This window comes from Lissotriton vulgaris, chromosome 8 (genome assembly GCF_964263255.1).
Source record: "Lissotriton vulgaris chromosome 8, aLisVul1.2, whole genome shotgun sequence".
NCBI lineage: Eukaryota > Metazoa > Chordata > Amphibia > Caudata > Salamandridae > Lissotriton > Lissotriton vulgaris.
Genome location: NC_141696.1, coordinates 825,079,726 through 825,094,026, shown reverse-complemented (window position 1 = coordinate 825,094,026; position 14,301 = coordinate 825,079,726).

Here is a 14,301-nt window from a genome sequence, read left to right as displayed (position 1 = left end):
CCATTTGTTTTTTCTCCGATAATGTTTTGCACGTCCTGCCTTTTTTATCCAGGGTAGTTGATAGCTGGATGTCTGTACTGGAGGATCTTTCTACGTACAGTCCGGGACTTATTTCCCTTTTTGGCAAATTTGTTTTATCTTCATTAGTTATCCATTTGGTTATTGCCTCCTGGTGCTTGGTTTTTGAACCGTCATCGTTTTTTGCTTCAGGTTCGCTTTTTGCTTCAGGTGCCACTTTTTGAGACATGTCTTCTATTTCCTGTAGTCTTGATGTTTGTTTGTTTTTATCCCTTCTTATCACGTTTTCCGTCTCCTCCTCTATTTTGTTTTTAGTTTTTCGACTGCTCTCCACCCTTTTGTTGCTTTTCTGTCAGCAGGTTCTGGTGCACACTGGTTGCTTTGCATGAATGTATTGCAATCCCTCAAATTGTCTAATATATTTGTTTCTTCAGTGTTTTGCTGTGTTGTTGGGCCATCGACTACTTGCTCTTGTGCACTATTGTTGGCGTTTTGTGCAAAAATGGCATAATTTTGTTTTTTTCCCTGCTTAGTTTTTGAGTTGGCGTTCTTCCTGCCTTTCTGTGCTCGTTTGCGTTGTCTTTTGGTTTGGTTTTCCAATACACTTAGAGCGGCAGATGTGGTGTTTTCGCCGTGCCTATTGCCCTTCTCATTTGTTATATTTGCCTCACCTTCCGTGGAGTTTTCTGCAGATTCTATACTTTGTCTCATACTTCTTTGTTTTTCGATCATTGTAATGTTACCTTTATTTTCAAAGCCCGGTGTTTCTTCTGTTTGTTTTCTTACTTGTGCTGCACGTAGGATCTCCGTCAAAATTTCTGGTAGACATGCCAGTTTATCTATTATTTTGCCGCACCCCCAGCTTTGGTCCAATACTTTGTTTTTGTTTTGTCTGTCTTTGTTTGTTCCATTAGTTATTTGATCTGCAATTTTGTCCAGCTTGTTATTGATGCCTACAATGCGTGTTGCGATCAGGTTCATTAAGTCAACCTGGACGTCCAATTTGTCCGATTGAAAATTTAATACAGTGATTGCTTGCTGTAGACTTTTTAGTAACAAATCGCTCCAAGTGGTTGTTTCTTTATTTGTTGGTTGTATTGAGATCCCTGATATGGAATCGAACCCGCTTATTGATGAAATGATGATTGGCGACTGTGTTTTTTTGTCTCCTTGTGGCGAATCACTTCGCCCCGTGTTTACTTCTTTCCAAAGAATGGGGCTAGGGGTGTGCTTGATGGGGGTTGATACTGCTCCCCTTTCAACTCCCCTTTCCTTTTTGTCCGACAGATTTGTGTCTCTATGTTTTCCCTGGTTAGTTGTCCCTGATTCCCCCTCCTTTTGTGGTTTACATTTTAGCATCTTTATAAGGTCGTCTTCCTCTGTTAATGAAAAAGGTCTTGACCAGTTTGTCTTTTGGATATTTCCTTGTTGTGTAACTTGATCTCCGCCTTCACTTTGTTCCCTTAACATATACCTTTGTGCAGTTTTTTCTTCCTTGCTTTTTTCATGAGTAGCTGTATGTTGAGATGTAGGTTGAGATATAGGTTGGGGTGCCGGGACATGTATTTGTGCTGTCATTTTTAGAAGCCATTTTTTTAAAGCTGATTTCTCTTGAACCGGTCTTTCATCCTTTTCTTCTGGCACTCTCCCTTCTTTTTGTTGACACTTTTCTGGTTGTCTCGACATTGCTTGTAGGCATTTGTCTCCAGGTATTTTTGGTGTTGTCAAGTGTATCAGTTTTATGGGAGTTTGTAGGCTTTGTGCCTCTTCTGTGTTTGCATAAATTGCCGCCATTGGGTCTTTTAAAAATTGGAATTTGTGCTTTAGGTTTTTCCCACCGAACTTAAATGGCTCTGTAGCTGTAATAGGGATCAAACTCTTTTCTTGTGGGTTGAAATCCTCTTTTAGCTTGCTCCTGTTTCCAGATTTGTTAGCCCCTTTTATTTGATCCTGTTTTGTCGCTCTTTTCTTATTTTTATAAATGGGGGCTTGGCGAACATTTGCTGACCGCATATCCCCAATTCTCTACTCAGATTGATGGTAAGACTGATCCCGGTGACTTATCCTGACCCCTGTGCTGTTCTTTGTGGCTTCCGCTATTACGGCTGTCCGCCCCGCTGCAGGGTGTTCTTATCTCTCCAGTCAGAGATACTGTGGGCACTGATTCGCCTCACCACACCACACCTCTCCTCCATACTCTCACCTCCCACATGACTTCCAGCACCTCCTCCCAAGCCTGTCTGCTCCTTCTGCATCCTGCCAAGTGACAACTCTCCCACAGGTCACCTCCTCAGCTACCGACCCTTACGCTAGGTGTGGCGCGAGGTGCTGTGGTGTGGCTTAGGGAACGACACACGACACAGAATTGGGGCAGCTGCCGTCAGGGAGGGACTGCGTTGGGGTGTTGCAGTGTCTGGCAGTGTCTGGCAATGTGGTGACTTTCTCTGTCGTATCAAGTCACTTACAATCAGTCCCGTCAAGATATAAGGTGTCTACTTGGATCCCTCTGTTGGGGCCTCAGGTCACAAGTTCTCAAGCTATTAGCACACGATTAGTTTAACAGTTTAACAGTTTTTATCAGGCAGTCCACCGTAATTTTACTGTTTGCCTGCGTTAATGCTGGTGCTTGAATAGTAGCTAGTAGCTTAATAATGCTTAATTTGATGCTTGGGTAGTGCTTAGGGAGTACATTGGTCCCCCAGTAACTCTGCCGTGGTTGGTTTCCTGCAGGGCTGCTGCTCGCTGCTACTGCTGCTGCTGCCTTCGACTCGCCCTTTTGCTTGCCAAAATCCGTGACTGGCCCTCGAGTCTAAAGTGCAGGCGGGGTATGGCTTCAGGGGCCTCAGGGGCTCGGGCTTAGAGCTGACAGCCTGCCCCCCCCCTGCCCGACCCGCACTCACTCCTGCTCCTGCTCCCAGCACCCGTCACCCGACTTACCGCTTCTTGCCGCCTCTCCTCTCTCCTCTCTCCTTGCTGTGTGGAGCGGAGCGGTGCTGCGCGGTATGGGTGTCCTCGGGATGCCGGGAAACTCGAGAGCTCAGGCTGCCTGGAACCGTGCCTGGGACCGTATTGCCCCAGCCGCTTAACTTCACTTCGACCCACTTACCTCATGCTGCCTTGACTGCTCTGCTGCTACTGCTACAGCTCTGCTCCACGATGCTCCACACTGCCTCCACAGTGCCTCCCGTGAGTGGGGCCCTGTGTCCTGCACATGAGTCCGCTCCCCCTCCAGCACGGCACGGCATGGCACGCCACAACCCAGATGCAGAGCACGACCAGTCCAGTGCTCTGCCCAGCGATTGCAGCGGGGGTCCAAGCAGGGGTCCAAGCAGGTCAGACACAGCTTTTTGGCAATCAGTGGGCAAACGGTGGGTCGGTGGGTCAGTGGGTCAGAGTGTCAGTGGGTCAGTGGGTCTGTGAGCCGGTAGCCCGTCTATGCAGCTCACCGCTCACCGCTCACCGCTCGGTGTTCGGGCGTTCTGGCGACTAGTGATTGCGGCTCTCTCCACAGTAGAAAGCTTCCGTCTTCTCTCGAAAGCACAGGAGCCTCCAGGTCAATGAACCTGCACTATTTGTAGATATATTAGTCAATATTGCTTTATTCAGCTTATCACCATAAAAGTAAAAGAAAAAAAAAGTTTTTAAACAAAATGATTCCATAATGATTGTAATCATCATACACAGTGCGTAATAAAATGTATTAAAAAACAATGAAATGTAATACAACAAACAATTAAAAAGATAATTGCCTAGTTGTTAGGGAGTCACATATATAATTCATAGCTGCTTAGCAAATAGCTTGTGACTCTTATCTTTGTAAAGCTTTGTATCCTTCCATATGGCTACTAATCCTTTAAGTGCAAAAGATAGGGAGCAGAACTGTGAACGCACTGACTTATATAAAGTGCAACACAACATAAATTTCATAGTGCCCAGCGCAGAAGTGTTATCGCAAGCACATTTTGAGAATTTGAAAAACCAACTGTTCTGCTGTGGAAAAGCCAGAAGAAAGTGCACAGTGTCAAGAGGAAGATGGGGAAGAGAAAATATACATTCAGTAGAGAAAATCCACGTTAGATATGGCTCCATACCCATAGTGGTGCATAAAGCAACATACTGCACAATTGTCTGCATGAATTCCACCTGAACTGCCCTTGTTTGGGACCTAAACTCCAGAAAAAAGGTTTTGAATATTTTATTTTGAGTTTACAATAATAAATATTCTGGAATTCCTAGGTTGATAAAGGTTTGTTTCACATACTGTAGCCATGGAATCTTAGCCATATTATCAAGGGCTGCACAGTCCTCCAAGTAAACTTAGAAAAATCTGTTTCATGTGAACACCAAATCCTGAGCCAGAGTAACAAAGGGGCAAATTTTATGCTGTCCTCCAAGTAGCTCATTCCTACATCATTATGACAAATATAGGTTGCACTACTTTTTGGGACAGAAAGGAATCTGCTTAAATTTTTTTATATTTGTTCGAATTTTTATCGTCCAGACTCACACCCCACAAGTACCCACTGGGATGCTTTTACATTTATATAATTGCAACATTTCATTTATTGGTTTATATTCTAATTTGGATGAAAAACAAAAAATTGTCTCATTTGCTCTTGTGGGCAATTGAGATCTCTGGATCAATAAGTGTCCCCATCTAATGTAGGAGTCAAAAATGATACCTAAGTAAATAAAGGTTCTTATCATAGCTATTTCACTTCTGACTGTAGAGTGTATCCTAGATTTGTACGTTTTTTGGGCTACTAATCATTGTAAAGGGCTTGGGCAAATTAACTTTTAGATCATGCTCAGTCATAAAAGAATTAAAAGCATCTAGAATTATCTGTAAGCCATTTGTTGATATGTTTTGAAAATGTTATTTTATGTTTTTTATGGCCAGTACTGTAAATTTAGATTTGGGTGGGAATTGCTATATTTAAAGTGTATATTAATCATTGTTAATTGATTACCAGTTTAAGGTTATTAATGTTAGACTTCTTTTAATATATCTATTATTATTTAATTGTATTGATATTTGGGTTATATTGTGGAAATAAGTGCATGGACACACTGGCTAGGCACTTATACTGACTGCCTTTACTAGGCAGATTGGGAAAGTGGTTCTGATTGATAACAATTTTCATTTGATATGTCTAGAATATCTAACAAAGAAGCTTATGATTATTAATTATTGCAACAACTGCTTTGATTCAAAGAATTGCTTAGTTATTAACCCTTCAGGAGTGAGCTGGAGTGTTTTTTATTAGGATTTGGGGTTTGCCCTTCCATTATATGGGAGGGTGCTGTTTACACCCATTGTTGTAATCAAGGCAACACAGTGGTCTGTGGTTTAAGCGACACTCACAGCAAACCATTAATGCCTTTTTCACATAACCCCTAAGGGAGGTACTCAGTGAGCTTTTTGTCAAATATCAATTGTATTTTGTATTTGTTTTAACTGTTGAGGGCCCTGTTCTAAAAGCAATTTTCACTGGCAGAGATTGCAATAGTATTATTGACTTTATGCTGTTCAGTGATGATTTCTTGGATCTTCTTCCAGGGTATGATGTAGAGGATAATGTGTTCAGTGATCATCACCAACTGGCTGTGTATCCTTTGGGCTACACTTGCCCCATTAATGATCACAAGGTTGTCATTCCCTCAGTTATTGGTAAAAATAAAGGCGTCATTCATAAATGGGCCAACACTTATGACGTTCAGTTGTTTAGTAACCTTGTGAAGAATAATAGAGATGGACTGCTTTTATGACTGGATTTTAACGGGGGTCCCTTCTGATACTGTAACATCATTTGAGGCACTTTGCACTTCAGTCAAAGAATTGCTTACCATCCAAGACATCCAATTGCCCTCAAAACCAGCTACATGGTTCCAATCTAATTGCTGCAAAGCACATACAGCCCTACTAAAAGCAACACAAATGGTCTGTTGAGATGCTGATCTTATGAGGTATTATAAGGTCACATGGCAGGTCCTACATGCTGCACTAGAAACAAGGAAGAATGAGACCCTGATAGTTGCCAGTAACAGAAAGGGCTCTCGTTAATTTTGGGAAGTGATTCATAGCTCCTGATTTAAAGATGCCCCTAAAGCAGAGACATTTACAACAAGGGGTGGTGAGGGACAGAGTCTCTGAATTAAACAGAATACTCTCACCCAGTCAAGAGATCAGGGCTAGATCCAACACCGTTTTTTAGCTCACTGCACCATCCCAGTTTCAGAACCTGACTGTATGCAAATTAGTCTGTTTCTGTCCCAGTGCATGATGGGAACAGGGCAAACCAAACTACAAAAGCCAATTCTTACACTGGGAAGGAAACAAGCTACCGAGGACCGGTTTCTGGCATTTCAGCCTCTTCGGCCCGGCTTGCTTGAATCCTGATGGTGCAATGAGCAAGGGACTCACATCTGAGTATACCCTTCCACGCTTAGGGTGGACAAAAATATTTACAACAAGGGGTGGTGAGGGACAGAGTCTCTGAATTAAACAGAATACTCTCACCCAGTCAAGAGATCAGGGCTAGATCCAACACCGTTTTTTAGCTCACTGCACCATCCCAGTTTCAGAACCTGACTGTATGCAAATTAGTCTGTTCCTGTCCCAGTGCATGATGGGAACAGGGCAAACCAAACTACAAAAGCCAATTCTTACACTGGGAAGGAAACAAGCTACCGGGGACCGGTTTCTGGCATTTCAGCCTCTTCGGCCCGGCTTGCTTGAATCCTGATGGTGCAATGAGCAAGGGACTCACATCTGAGTATACCCTTCCACGCTTAGGGTGGACAAAAATATTTACAACAAGGGGTGGTGAGGGACAGAGTCTCTGAATTAAACAGAATACTCTCACCCAGTCAAGAGATCAGGGCTAGATCCAACACCGTGTTTTTCAGCTCACTGCACCATCCCAGTTTCAGAACCTGACTGTATGCAAATTAGTCTGTTCCTGTCCCAGTGCATGATGGGAACAGGGCAAACCAAACTACAAAAGCCAATTCTTACACTGGGAAGGAAACAAGCTACCGGGGACCGGTTTCTGGCATTTCAGCCTCTTCGGCCCGGCTTGCTTGAATCCTGATGGTGCAATGAGCAAGGGACTCACATCTGAGTATACCCTTCCACGCTTAGGGTGGACAAAAATATTTACAACAAGGGGTGGTGAGGGACAGAGTCTCTGAATTAAACAGAATACTCTCACCCAGTCAAGAGATCAGGGCTAGATCCAACACCGTTTTTTAGCTCACTGCACCATCCCAGTTTCAGAACCTGACTGTATGCAAATTAGTCTGTTCCTGTCCCAGTGCATGATGGGAACAGGGCAAACCAAACTACAAAAGCCAATTCTTACACTGGGAAGGAAACAAGCTACCGGGGACCGGTTTCTGGCATTTCAGCCTCTTCGGCCCGGCTTGCTTGAATCCTGATGGTGCAATGAGCAAGGGACTCACATCTGAGTATACCCTTCCACGCTTAGGGTGGACAAAAATATTTACAACAAGGGGTGGTGAGGGACAGAGTCTCTGAATTAAACAGAATACTCTCACCCAGTCAAGAGATCAGGGCTAGATCCAACACCGTTTTTTAGCTCACTGCACCATCCCAGTTTCAGAACCTGACTGTATGCAAATTAGTCTGTTCCTGTCCCAGTGCATGATGGGAACAGGGCAAACCAAACTACAAAAGCCAATTCTTACACTGGGAAGGAAACAAGCTACCGGGGACCGGTTTCTGGCATTTCAGTCTCTTCGGCCCGGCTTGCTTGAATCCTGATGGTGCAATGAGCAAGGGACTCACATCTGAGTATACCCTTCCACGCTTAGGGTGGACAAAAATATTTACAACAAGGGGTGGTGAGGGACAGAGTCTCTGAATTAAACAGAATACTCTCACCCAGTCAAGAGATCAGGGCTAGATCCAACACCGTTTTTTAGCTCACTGCACCATCCCAGTTTCAGAACCTGACTGTATGCAAATTAGTCTGTTCCTGTCCCAGTGCATGATGGGAACAGGGCAAACCAAACTACAAAAGCCAATTCTTACACTGGGAAGGAAACAAGCTACCGGGGACCGGTTTCTGGCATTTCAGCCTCTTCGGCCCGGCTTGCTTGAATCCTGATGGTGCAATGAGCAAGGGACTCACATCTGAGTATACCCTTCCACGCTTAGGGTGGACAAAAATATTTACAACAAGGGGTGGTGAGGGACAGAGTCTCTGAATTAAACAGAATACTCTCACCCAGTCAAGAGATCAGGGCTAGATCCAACACCGTTTTTTAGCTCACTGCACCATCCCAGTTTCAGAACCTGACTGTATGCAAATTAGTCTGTTCCTGTCCCAGTGCATGATGGGAACAGGGCAAACCAAACTACAAAAGCCAATTCTTACACTGGGAAGGAAACAAGCTACCGGGGACCGGTTTCTGGCATTTCAGCCTCTTCGGCCCGGCTTGCTTGAATCCTGATGGTGCAATGAGCAAGGGACTCACATCTGAGTATACCCTTCCACGCTTAGGGTGGACAAAAATATTTACAACAAGGGGTGGTGAGGGACAGAGTCTCTGAATTAAACAGAATACTCTCACCCAGTCAAGAGATCAGGGCTAGATCCAACACCGTTTTTTAGCTCACTGCACCATCCCAGTTTCAGAACCTGACTGTATGCAAATTAGTCTGTTCCTGTCCCAGTGCATGATGGGAACAGGGCAAACCAAACTACAAAAGCCAATTCTTACACTGGGAAGGAAACAAGCTACCGGGGACCGGTTTCTGGCATTTCAGCCTCTTCGGCCCGGCTTGCTTGAATCCTGATGGTGCAATGAGCAAGGGACTCACATCTGAGTATACCCTTCCACGCTTAGGGTGGACAAAAATATTTACAACAAGGGGTGGTGAGGGACAGAGTCTCTGAATTAAACAGAATACTCTCACCCAGTCAAGAGATCAGGGCTAGATCCAACACCGTTTTTTAGCTCACTGCACCATCCCAGTTTCAGAACCTGACTGTATGCAAATTAGTCTGTTCCTGTCCCAGTGCATGATGGGAACAGGGCAAACCAAACTACAAAAGCCAATTCTTACACTGGGAAGGAAACAAGGTACCGGGGACCGGTTTCTGGCATTTCAGCCTCTTCGGCCCGGCTTGCTTGAATCCTGATGGTGCAATGAGCAAGGGACTCACATCTGAGTATACCCTTCCACGCTTAGGGTGGACAAAAATATTTACAACAAGGGGTGGTGAGGGACAGAGTCTCTGAATTAAACAGAATACTCTCACCCAGTCAAGAGATCAGGGCTAGATCCAACACCGTTTTTTAGCTCACTGCACCATCCCAGTTTCAGAACCTGACTGTATGCAAATTAGTCTGTTCCTGTCCCAGTGCATGATGGGAACAGGACAAACCAAACTACAAAAGCCAATTCTTACACTGGGAAGGAAACAAGCTACCGGGGACCGGTTTCTGGCATTTCAGCCTCTTCGGCCCGGCTTGCTTGAATCCTGATGGTGCAATGAGCAAGGGACTCACATCTGAGTATACCCTTCCACGCTTAGGGTGGACAAAAATATTTACAACAAGGGGTGGTGAGGGACAGAGTCTCTGAATTAAACAGAATACTCTCACCCAGTCAAGAGATCAGGGCTAGATCCAACACCGTTTTTTAGCTCACTGCACCATCCCAGTTTCAGAACCTGACTGTATGCAAATTAGTCTGTTCCTGTCCCTGGTTTGGTAGTTTAGTCTGCCCTGTTCCCATGATGCACTGGGCCAGGGACAGACTGATTTGCATATAGCCAGGTTCTGAGCTGGGATGGGGCAGTGAGATAAATAACGGTGATGGATCAAGCCCTGATCTTTGGACTGGGTAAGAGTGGTCTGTTTAACTCAGACACTCTGTTCATCACCACCCCCTTTTTGTAAATCGTTTTTGGCCACTATAGGTGTGGCAGGGTATACTCAGACATGAGTCCCTTTCTCACTGCTCCATCAGGATTCAAGCAAGCCGGGCCGAAGAAGGCTGAAATGCCAGAAACCGGTCCCCGGTAGCTTGTCTCCTTTCTGGTGAAGAATTGGCTTGGTAGTTTAGTCTGCCCTGTTCCCATGATGCACTGGGCCAGGGACAGACTGATTTGCATATAGCCAGGTTCTGAGCTGGGATGGGGCAGTGAGATAAATAACGGTGATGGATCAAGCCCTGATCTTTGGACTGGGTAAGAGTGGTCTGTTTAACTCAGACACTCTGTTCATCACCACCCCCTTTTTGTAAATCGTTTTTGGCCACTATAGGTGTGGCAGGGTATACTCAGACATGAGTCCCTTTCTCACTGCTCCATCAGGATTCAAGCAAGCCGGGCCGAAGAAGGCTGAAATGCCAGAAACCGGTCCCCGGTAGCTTGTCTCCTTTCTGGTGAAGAATTGGCTTGGTAGTTTAGTCTGCCCTGCTCCCATGATGCACTGGGCCAGGGACAGACTGATTTGCATATAGCCAGGTTCTGAGCTGGGATGGGGCAGTGAGATAAATAACGGTGATGGATCAAGCCCTGATCTTTGGACTGGGTAAGAGTGGTCTGTTTAACTCAGACACTCTGTTCATCACCACCCCCTTTTTGTAAATCGTTTTTGGCCACTATAGGTGTGGCAGGGTATACTCAGACATGAGTCCCTTTCTCACTGCTCCATCAGGATTCAAGCAAGCCGGGCCGAAGAAGGCTGAAATGCCAGAAACCGGTCCCCGGTAGCTTGTCTCCTTTCTGGTGAAGAATTGGCTTGGTAGTTTAGTCTGCCCTGTTCCCATGATGCACTGGGCCAGGGACAGACTGATTTGCATATAGCCAGGTTCTGAGCTGGGATGGGGCAGTGAGATAAATAACGGTGATGGATCAAGCCCTGATCTTTGGACTGGGTAAGAGTGGTCTGTTTAACTCAGACACTCTGTTCATCACCACCCCCTTTTTGTAAATCGTTTTTGGCCACTATAGGTGTGGCAGGGTATACTCAGACATGAGTCCCTTTCTCACTGCTCCATCAGGATTCAAGCAAGCCGGGCCGAAGAAGGCTGAAATGCCAGAAACCGGTCCCCGGTAGCTTGTCTCCTTTCTGGTGAAGAATTGGCTTGGTAGTTTAGTCTGCCCTGTTCCCATGATGCACTGGGCCAGGGACAGACTGATTTGCATATAGCCAGGTTCTGAGCTGGGATGGGGCAGTGAGATAAATAACGGTGATGGATCAAGCCCTGATCTTTGGACTGGGTAAGAGTGGTCTGTTTAACTCAGACACTCTGTTCATCACCACCCCCTTTTTGTAAATCGTTTTTGGCCACTATAGGTGTGGCAGGGTATACTCAGACATGAGTCCCTTTCTCACTGCTCCATCAGGATTCAAGCAAGCCGGGCCGAAGAAGGCTGAAATGCCAGAAACCGGTCCCCGGTAGCTTGTCTCCTTTCTGGTGAAGAATTGGCTTGGTAGTTTAGTCTGCCCTGTTCCCATGATGCACTGGGCCAGGGACAGACTGATTTGCATATAGCCAGGTTCTGAGCTGGGATGGGGCAGTGAGATAAATAACGGTGATGGATCAAGCCCTGATCTTTGGACTGGGTAAGAGTGGTCTGTTTAACTCAGACACTCTGTTCATCACCACCCCCTTTTTGTAAATCCTAAAGCAGAGACGGCCTTGGTTGTTAGTCCCAAAAGTTGGGTTGAGCACTTTATGGCTCTCCTTGTCCATCTCTTCTATTCAAGGGTACTTTGACGAGCGATACAGTGGCCTCAGACTTAAGAAAGAGTGTCTATTGAGTTGGATGAAGTAATAGATGCCATTATCAGATGCCCTGTAGGCAAGGAACCTGGCCCTGATGGGGAATGCTAATTTCTGGGCTCCTCTTTTAACCATTGTCCTGAATGGTATATCTAAGGTTAGCCCACTGAAATCATAGAACTTATATTCAAGAAAGGGGGTAGAGGCAGCCCAAAATACTACAGGCCCATTTCCCTAATCAATTCTACAGGTAAGATCATAGGTAGAATCATGTTAGATCACTTAGAGGTCTGGGCTCAAGACAATAAAATTGGGTCTGATCTACAATTTGGATTCAGGGCAGGATTAGGCAGGGTGGAACAATGCTTAAACCCACAATTAACAATTAACAAATATATTTTGGTTGAACCAGTGCAAGTTTATTTAACTTTTATGGACCTAAAGTCTTCGTTTGGTAACGTGAAACACACCAAACTTTGTATCCTTATGTTGGAATTTGGAGTTCAGGGCAATACTGTTAAATTTCTCAGAGAGCTACATAGTGAAGTGTTTGTTTCTGTACGTTTTGGCCTTGTGGGGGAAACAGTTTATAGTTTTTTACTTCCTCGGGGTGTCCAGCAGGTTGTGTGCTGGCACCCTATTCAGTTACACTTTACACCAATGGCCTAGAACCCCACCTGGTTAATTTAAATGCTGATGTGCCGCGTATAGGTATTCCCACAATCCCTGTACTACTTTATGCGGATGACACAGTGTTAATAAACTGGACCAAACTTGTTCTACAGAAGCTCCTGGATAGCAACCTGATCCATATGAATGGACTGGAGTTGACTGTGAACTACTGCAAAACCCATATTATGATCCATGGCCTGAAAAACCAATTAGCGTAACACTTTTTTCATAAACAATTCTAAAATTGAGCCTGTTGCATCATTTCCCTATTTGGGCATACTTTTCGATGATTGAAAGCACTTGGAATCAGTTAGGCACAGTCACGGACACTGCAGACTTCCACTGTGGAAGGTCTGTTTAAGTTTACTAAAAACTTAGGTTCTAAACCACCTAAGGAGATCCTCACTGTCTACAAAGCCAAATGTCTGTCAGTTGCTACTTGGCTCTGGCGTATGAGGGACAAAAGACTGTATGGCCACCCAGAGAAGTGAGAATAGCTGCCTGGAAAGGCTGCTGTGGGTTCCACGCAGGTACAGCAACTTATGTAAGCCATGCAGAACTTGGCCTTTACTATGTCGATGGCATAAGTCATGGCACTGGAGATAGTTCACTGTATTTCTGCTCAGGCATAATGTTTATCGATGCATCACTGTCGATATTAAAAGGTACTGAGCAACTGTGTACTTTTAGTATAATCTTTTGCCAATGTTTGAATGACTTAGGTGCTTTTTCATGTCGACTTTTCTTTCACCCGTTTTTCTTCACATGCAGCCAGGCCAACATGCTCACTTTTTTCTGAGGTAAGTATCAACATTGCACAAGCATCTCCTGCACAACCATTTTCTTCACTTTCACTTGACATTGATACTGAAGAACTTTTTAACTATGACTTAGATGTCGATCAACTTTGTCCTGCGCCCACATTTTGGGGTGCCAATTGATGACCAGTGCAAACCCAAATCACTTACTATATCGGCCTCCTGTTTTTGGCATTGCTCCTTCTGGAAAATGGATCGTTGCCACTGTTTTAGAATGGAACTGTAATAAATTGCATTTCAAATCGAATCATCAACTTTCAGTATTTTAATGTTCAGTCAATGATGAGAGGTTTGGAATTGTTTCAAAGCTTTATTTCTCATTTAGGAGATTAGTATGTTTTTAGTAGTTATTATTCAGATTAGTCAAATTACAGAAATATTGAGAAAGTTTTGTTAGAGTTTGTATAAAATAGACAGTGTGTTCCATTAAGGAAATAGTCCCTATCTTAATATAAGAGTCCTATCCTAAATAAGACCCCATAAAGAGTTATTTCGGAAAAGAGCAAGATTCAGGAGCTTCTAGTTAATTAAAAGAATGAATCCCCATATACAGCAGGTTCGGAAAACTCAGCCGAATTTCCCAACAAGTTGCAGTAGCAACTATTAATAAATCAAAAGAAATTAATCACATCAGTAGCTAGGGAAACAGCGTGAACAACGTGGGCTGAGCCGCACGTGCCATTTCCCCACAAGCTGTACCACGATTGCCTTAACCACGCATATGCGTGGTTAAGGCAATGTGCTGTCTAGTTGCTGAGCGGAGGCACAGGAAGGGAAAGATAAGAAGAGGAAGGACTATCGGGAATTGGGAAAGGAGACGGTGAGGTAAGTGGGCTGGCGGTTGGTCTTGGGGGGGTGAAGGGGTAGTTTTCAGGGTGGGGGACAGTTTTTAGGGCTAAGGACACAGTGAGGTAAGTGGGACTGGGGCTTGGTCTTAAGGGGTGGAGGGATAGTTTTTCAGGGTGGGGTAGGTTCTAGGACTTATGAGAGGTTCAGGGTAATTTTTATGGTGAGGAACAGTTTTTA